This window comes from Chiloscyllium plagiosum, chromosome 5 (genome assembly GCF_004010195.1).
Source record: "Chiloscyllium plagiosum isolate BGI_BamShark_2017 chromosome 5, ASM401019v2, whole genome shotgun sequence".
Lineage (NCBI taxonomy): Eukaryota > Metazoa > Chordata > Chondrichthyes > Orectolobiformes > Hemiscylliidae > Chiloscyllium > Chiloscyllium plagiosum.
Window position 1 is genome coordinate 93,352,105 of NC_057714.1, and position 8,475 is coordinate 93,360,579.

Below are 8,475 nucleotides of genomic sequence, written 5' to 3' on the forward strand. Positions count from 1 at the left end.
GGTGAGTCCAGTTGAGTTTCTGGTGAATAATAACCCCCAGGATGTTGACAGTGGGGGGACTCTATGATGATAACACCATTGAATATCAAGGGGCAGTGGTCAGGTTATCTCTTATTGATGATTGTCATATTCTGGCATTTGTCTGGCGCGAATGTTACTTGCCACTTGTCAGCCCAAGCCTGGATATTGTCCAGAACCTTTTGTATTTGCACATGGATTGCTTCAGTGTCTGAGAGGTTATGAATGGTACTGAACATTGTACAATCATTGGCGAATATCCCCACTTCTGACCTTATGATGGAGGTAAGGTCATTGATGAAGCAGCTGAAGATGGTTGGGCCGAGGACACTACCCAGAGGACATCCTGCAGAGATGTCCTGGAGCTGAGATAACTGACCTCCAACAACTATGATCAACTTCCTTCAGGTATGACTCTAACCACCAGAGAATTTGCCCCCCGATTTCCATTGACTCTAGTCTAGCCTGGGTTCCTTTATTCAAAACTCACTCAAATGCAGCCTTGATGTCAAGGGCTGTCAGTCTCACCTCACCTCATTCATATATAAGGACTCTCAAATGCAAAATGTAATAATCTCCCTTATTCAAAGTTTGTGAGAAGATTTGTAGCTCGGGTGCTCGTTGTTGTGGTTCTGTTCGCCAAGCTGGGAATTTGTGTTGCAGACGTTTCGTCCCCTGTCTAGGTGACATCCTCAGTGCTTGGGAGCCTCCTGTGAAGTGCTTCTGTGATGTTTCCTCCGGCACTTATAGTGGTTTGTCTCTGCCGCTTCCGGTTGTCAGTTCCAGCTGTCCGTTGATGTATGGTAGTGTGGCTAGTCCTTTGGGTTGCGGCATGTCCTCGTTCTGTTGTTCCACAACAATCCGTTGTTCCGTTGTTCCACAACAATCTCCCTTATGTGATGCATTGCTTTTGCATTCCTCTTGTCAAAGTCAAGCATGGGCTGAATCCTGGATCGAAGGCAGCAGAACGAGCATAGGCCAGGACAAGTCCTGGAGTGACAGGCAGGCCAAAATTCTGGACCAATGGCAGCAGGGGAATCCTGAGTCCCAGAGCAACATGAGGTTTAGCAAATCCTGGGACAATGTGACTTAGCTTGTTGTTGCTGAATGCCTGTGAGGACTGGTCTGGAGGCTGGAGTGATGTGGGACAGTTGTTGGACTGGAGCTTGGTGCCAAGTGCTGAGCTGTTGTTGTTTGGAACTTTTTTTACTGACTGTATTGTAAATCCTTATCACAATGTTATAACCACCTCACTTGTAACTCATTCTCAGACTCCGTAAGTAATGGTACTTTTCTTTTAATCCTCTTTTGTAATACGACACTTTATTTTTGTTCTGTAAGATTTGAACGCCGATACTTCTACCTAAGATGGTGCCTTTAAAAGACAGCTATCATAAAAAAACTTTTCACTGTTCTCCTGTACTGGAGTACAACAGACCATAATGGATATTTTATATTTTATTCTATACATATTTTCCAACATTATACTCCATTTGACAATTTTTTGTCCATTTACTTAACCTGTGACTATCTCTTTTCAGACTCTTTGTGTCTGCCTCACAGCTTGCTTTCTTACCTAAGATTGCACCACCAGCAGATTTCACTACAGTACAGTAGGACCCTTGGTCTAATTAATTAATATATATCATAAGTAGTTAATGCCCACCACTTCATTAGTTACAATTTGCTGTCCAGAAAGTGATCCATTTATCACTGCCATCTGTTTCCTGTTAGTTAGCTAATCCTTTATTCATGCTAATACATCATCCGCAACGCTGTGAGCTTATATCTTATGCAATAACCTTTTATGTGGCATCTCATTGAATGCCTTTTAGAAATCTAAATACACGATATGTATGCTTTGCACATCATCCAACTGGTGATGTCCAACTGAAAGTCCAACTCAATAGTCAGAGAGCAATGATTGGAAAATTGTGGAATAGAATTATTAGAAACTGAAATTTAACAACGTAATATTATAATTTCTTCAATTTAATCTTTATCATTTCTACTCGGTGCAATATATGAAATGGAACAGAGGAAGAGGCAGGTTGTTCAGATCACTTCCTCTCTTCTGTAATGGCTTTAGCAAATGACCTCTGGGTTCATGAATCTGTGAGGATCCTGTCAAAGGCTGCTCCATCTGTACCTGTGGCAGTCCACCACAGCAATCTAGAGAGAGCATGCTGGGTCCTGGCTGATGGTGTATTTTGAGGTGGGGTGAGGGGGCAAAGATTGAAAAGTCAGGGCGCTTTGAGTGGCATTGGAATGCTTCTATTGCATGGGCTATCATTTTGCCCTGGGCCATTTGTCCTGAAGTGCAGCTGGAGATCTGTTTGATGGAATTCAGTGAAGCATTACAGGTCCATTGCTAAGGTATTGTTCATTTTGTTTAAAGCAATGGACAAGTTGTATTAAAGAACTGTACAGAGGTACTGTTTTGCTGGATGAGCTCATTCAAGAGCCTCACTTGAATCTTCATGGAGTTATAAGTCTCTCTATGATAGTCAAAGTCACCAGTGTCTGCTCACATTTCCTCAAGAGTTAGGAAGTATCAGATGTTGCTGCAGCTTCAGAAAGAATAAGGGGTCCTCTCAGGAATTGTTCTATTGCAGATGTAGGTTTGCTCGCTGAGCTGGAAGGTTCATTTCAAGACGTTTCGACACCCTACTAGGTAACGTCTTCCGTGAGCCTCTGGGCAAAGCACTGCTGATGATTCCTGCTTTCTATTTATATGTTTGGGTTTCTTTGGGTTGGTGATGTCATTTCCTGTGGTGATGTAATTACACATAACCCAAAACATATAAATAGAAAGCAGGAATCATCAGCAGTGCTTCACCCAGAATCCCACTGAAGATGTTACCTAGTAGGGTGACGAAATGTCTGGAAATGAACCTTCCAGCTCAGCGAGCAAACCTACATTCAGAACTCAACCTGAGTTATAAATCTTCTCAAAACTCATGTTGTTCTATTGCTCTTTTGCCAGGTAGCTGATGAAGGAGCCGTACTCTGAAAGCTAGTACTTCCAAATAACCCTGTTGGACTATAACCTGATGTTGTGTGATTTTTAATTTTAAAGTTCGGAGTCATCCTTACAAGTCAGAGATGTGGAGTGCTTTCTTTTTGTCTCAGATGGTTGGAGAACTTTGGAAGGCAATGGCAGAGGGGTTATCAAATATCTTTTGAGATGGCGGTAGATGCATGACTATTTGGCTATTGAGTCTTATTGTGGGTGGACAGGAATGAGAATTTTGAAAAACAAAGAGATCGATTATGGTTTTACTGAATGGTGGAGGGAACTGAGCATTTACTTTTGCTTCTTATGCAGATATAAACTTTTCAAGATATTACAGGCATCTTATGGGGCAAACAGAAACTCCATTGTTTGGGGAAATCCAGCACTAGAGCTATAGCTTAAAAATTAGAACCAGACATCTCAAGAGTAAAGTTGGGATGCACGTCCCCTTGGAAAGGAATCCTCTTCTGCAAGTGACATTTTAGGCTAGGCCAATTGCTTACTTTAAATCTAAGATTAATAGATATTTTGATAACTAAAGACATGAAGGGGTATTACAAAAAAAGAAACCATGAAGTAAAGTGATAGACCAGTGATGATTTTGTTGAGTGGTGCATTACCAATTGGCTAAGTGGCCTATTCCTGTGTTCCCATCAGTGCTACATTAGATCATCCAATGTAGATCTTGCACATCATTAATTACTGGAGGTATCTCCTCCAAATATCAAAATCTTGAGCAGGAGCGGCCTTAAATAAAAGTATTTAAGGTGGTGCAGCACAGGCTAAATAATATGCCTTTGAGAAGTTTAAGGCAGCATGCTTGAATCATAGAGGTGTACAGCACGGAAACAGACCCTTCCGTTCAACTCATCCGTGCCAATCAGATATCCCAACCTAATTTAGTGCTGTTTGACAGCACTTGGCCCTTATCCCTCTAAACCCCTCCCATTCATAAACCTATCCAGATGTCTTTTAAATGTTGTAATTGTACCAGCCTCCACTATTTCCTTTGGCAGCTCATTCCACATTTGCTCCACCTTATGCATGAAAAAGTTTCCCCTTAGATTCCTTTTAAATTTTTCCCTCTCACCCTAAACCTATGCCCTCTAGTTCTGGACTCGCCGACCCCAGGGAAAAGACCTTGACTATTTACTCTATCCATGCCACTCATGATTTTATAAACCTCTATAAAGTCAGCCCTCAGTCTCTGATATTCCAGGGAAGACAGCCCCAGCCTATTCAGCCTCCCCCTGTACCTCAAATCCTCCAACCCTGGCAGCATCCTTATAAATCTTTCTGAACCCTTTCACGTTTCACAACATCCTCCCGAGAGGAAGGAAACCAGAATTGCATGCAATATTCCAACAGTGGCCTCACCAAAGTCCCGTACAGCTGCAACATGACCTCCTAACTCCTGTAGTCAATGCTCTGTCCAATAAGGGAAAGCATACCAAACTCCTTCTTCATGATCCTATGAATTTTCCAGCTAGGCCAGTTCTGTCAGCAGCCTGGTTTGCTGAACAATGGCTGTCTATCTGTATTCAAGATAGTAAACGAGAGACTGATCTTGCTGAATTATTGATATCAATCAATGTGGAAAAATCTAATCATCAATGAATGAGTCTTTATCTGCCTGAGATATTTTCCAATATTTGTACTGTCACAGGCAATGCCCATAATTATGCTAGGCTGTACATAATAGAGTCAAATATTGACATGTAGTAAGATGTAGCAAGATTGCTGCTCATGCCCCACACAAATTTGACATTTCATTGAGCCCCCATCATATAATCCTCTACTCTCCACTGCCTCAATTCCCCTCAAATGCTGATAACCAAAACAAAGTAGACAAGCAGGAAGCTGGAAGAACACAGCAAGCCAGGCAGCATCAGGAGGTGAAGAAGTCAACGTTTCAGGCAGGTCTGTGTAACCTTTAAGGCAACATACTTCGCCATTATCTTCAGAACTGGAGGTGGGGATAGGGGGACCCATAGATACAGAGTGGAAGGGAAGGGGCAGATGGTGAGGTAGTGATAGGTGAATGCAGGTTGAGGGTATGGCTTAGTTAGTTGATGGGAGGGATGAATCCAGTTAGTAGCTGGAAGGAGGGGTCAGTAGGTGGAATGGAAGGAAGGACATGGGCTGGGAAGGGAGTTGGAGGATGGATGGGAAGGTGATTTGAAATTAGAGAATTCAATGTTGAGTCGTCTAGGATGTAGGCTGCCCAGGTGGAAGATAACATGTTGTTCCTCCAATTTGCAGTCTGAAACACTTCCGCCAACTTGAACTAGACCCCACCACCAAGAAAACACTTCTGCTAACTCCAACTAGACCCTACCATCAAGAACATCCTCCTCTCCCCATCCCTTTCTGCCTTCCACAAGGACCATTCCCTTTGCCACTCCTTGGTTCTCGCCATTCTCTCCATCAACCCCCCTGAACACACCAGTACCTTTCCTTGCAACCATAAAAGATGCGAAATCTGTGGCACACCACACCCCTTTGCTTCAATCCAGCGCCCCGAACAGTCCTTCCAGGTGAGACAGAGGTTCACCTGCCTCTCCTCTAACCTAGGCAAAAGTGAGGACTGCAGATGCTGGAAACCACAGTTTAGATCAGAGTGGTACTGGAAAAGCACAGCAGTCAGGCAGCATCTGAGGAGCAGGAAAGTTGATGTTTCGGGCAAAAGCCCTTCATCAGGAACAGAGGCAGGGAGCCTCCAGGGTGGAGAGATAGAGGAGGAGAACTTCTTCAAGATAGGCATCCTCTAACCTAGTTTACTGTACCTGGTGCTCCCAATGTGGTCTTCTCTACATCGGGAAGCCCTAATGTAAACTGATGCAACATTTTGCCAAGCATCTCAGCCGGGCCCATAAGGGCCACCCATTTCAATTCCCCTTCCCACTCCCTCTCGGACGTGTCCATCCTTGGCCACCTCCATTGCCACAGCAAATCAGACCGTAAATTGGAGGAACAACACCTCATCTTCTGCCTGGACAGCCTACAGCCTGGAGGACTCAATTTGAATTTTCCAGTTTCAAATAACCTTCCCATCCATCCCCTGATTCCCTTCCACCCCTCCTTCCATTCCTCCGGCTGACTGTTCCTTCCAGCTACTAACTGGGTTTACTCCCCCCATCAACCAACCAGGTCATACCCTCTACCTGTGTTCATCTATCACTACCACACCATTTCAACCCTCACCCCACCCAAAACCCTCCCTCCCCCTCTATCTGCAGCTCCCCCTACCGCAACCCCTTTCCTGTCTAAGGGTTATACCCAAAATATCGACTTCTCCACCTTCTGATGTTGCCTGGCTTGCTGTGTTCTTCCAGCCTCCTGTCTACTTTGGATTCTAGCATCTGCAGTTTCTTTTTGTCAATAACCAAACCAATTGATTCAGGATTCCTGAAATGTTGATTCTCCTGTTCCTCAGATGCTGCCTGATCTGCTGTGCTTTTCTAGCACCATGCTCTCAATCCATTCAGGAGCAATTTCTATATTCCAGGTACTGCAGTCATTCTGCACAAGCATAGACCAGGTTAGGGCTATGCTCGGATCAAAATTTAGCAAACAAAAAATTGATGAGAACGACATCAATACAGTGAACAGGGCAGTTCATTTGCAAACAATGAATTGCTTCCCTCTGAGTGCTCCTCCATGCTCAGGAATAAAGAAATAAACTGTTTAAATGATAGCACTCCAGTTACGGAAGGTTGCAGGTTCATGCTCCACTGAATGACTGAGCAAAGTAATCTAGTTTGACACTTCAATGCAGCACAGCAGGTATACCATAACGCTAATGTTAAAGGCTGAAGTAGAGTACTTTTCTATAACAGTTATTACCCACTTCTAACGTAAACTGTCATCTGTCCCCCTTTCCACTTTTAAAATAGTGTTTCTACATTGACAGGATCAAAGATGAATATGGCAATCTACTCACTTATCGTTAGAAATGTTGAGGGAGTAGAAACCAACTGCTCACTTCGGTTTCACTGAAACACATTTCTCTTAATCCACTAGAACCTCCATAGATCTGCCTTTTTAGGGACTAGCATGCAAATGTTCACTGAGTTTAGGGGAGGAAATCCCATGCAAACCTGACAGCTGTATTCTTGCAATTAAGAAAAGCCTAGAAAGAGCATTGGAATGTCACTTTGCTGGTTTGAAACTGATGTCTGTGTTGCTACGCTGTATTTTAGTGGGAAGGGCTATGCATAGTAATACTGAGTATCAGGATTGGGGAGGAGCACAATGAGAGAAGCATTTCGTGATTTGCAAATAGACTGGCCCTGCTCACTGTTTTCATTTCATCCTCATCAGCTTTTAGACTAAATTTTAATCCAAGCATATCCCTAACCCGGTCTATGCAAGTGTAGAATGACTGTAGTCACTTCTGCAACCAGAAAGCGCCTAGAAATGTAGAAGTTGCTCCCAAATGGATTGGTGTTTCTATCAGCATTTGAGGGGAATTGAGGCAGTAGAGAATAGAGGATAACATGATAGGGTTCAGGGAAATACAGATGGGAGCAGTTCATATGGAGTATTAGGTCTGTCCCTGAACCCCTGTTGGCTGCAAAATTGAGCCTGGGCTGGTAGGTTATGACATGATTACTTAAAAGCCACGATATAAGACCTGAGATGAGCCATCTTAGGCCTTGTGAAGCCTGTTATATTGCAACAGGTCTGTGATGACTAGGAAGGTAACAGGATAGCAACCTGAGGAACTGTACAGATCCCCAATACCTAAATGAGGGGACGATGCAAAATTCTGGCATACAACTCAAAGGGATTCCATTAAAATTACAAAAATTAGTGGATGCTTATGTGAGTGTTTTTAGATTAGATTCCCTACGGTGTGGAAACAGGTCATTCAACCTAACAAGTCCACACAGATGCTCCGAAGAGTAACCCATCCAAACCCATTTCCCTCTGACTAATGCACTTAACACTATGGGCAATTTAGCATGGCCAATTCACCTGACCTGCACATCTTTGGATTGTGGGAGGAAACCGGAGCACCCAGAGGAAACCCACGCAGACACGGGGAGAACATGCAAATTCCACACAGACAGTCGCACGAGGCTGGAATCGAACTCAGGTCACTGGTGCTTTGAGTACCACTGGTGCTATGAGTACCACTGGTGCTAACCACTGAGCCACCGTGCCACCCCCATAAACAACCCATTCACAAATGAACAGAGCCAAGCAGCCAATCCCTGATCGGGGATTTTTGATCCCTCACAACAAAATGCACAGAAACTCATCCACATAGCTAGGGATAAACAGTAGAAAATCATTCTTATCATGCACTATAAGTTAACTTCCCAGCTTTACTGGAAGGAGATTATGTACTGCATTATAAACACACTCAAATGAACAAAATTAATTTGATTGCCTTGTTACCTGAATGATGTGGTAAACAACATATGACCTTTACT

At 43.5% G+C, this 8,475-nt stretch overlaps 1 long non-coding RNA gene across 1 annotated transcript in view; it reads right to left on the reverse strand.

The window, feature by feature from the left end:
• Positions 1 to 7,204, reverse strand: part of LOC122550313 — a 33,172-nt gene extending 25,968 nt beyond the window's left edge. Inside the window, exon 1 of the long non-coding RNA XR_006311814.1 lies at positions 6,978 to 7,204. This is a non-coding gene — a long non-coding RNA (uncharacterized LOC122550313). The remainder of the gene's footprint in view (positions 1 to 6,977) is intronic.
• Positions 7,205 to 8,475: the final 1,271 nt, after the last annotated feature.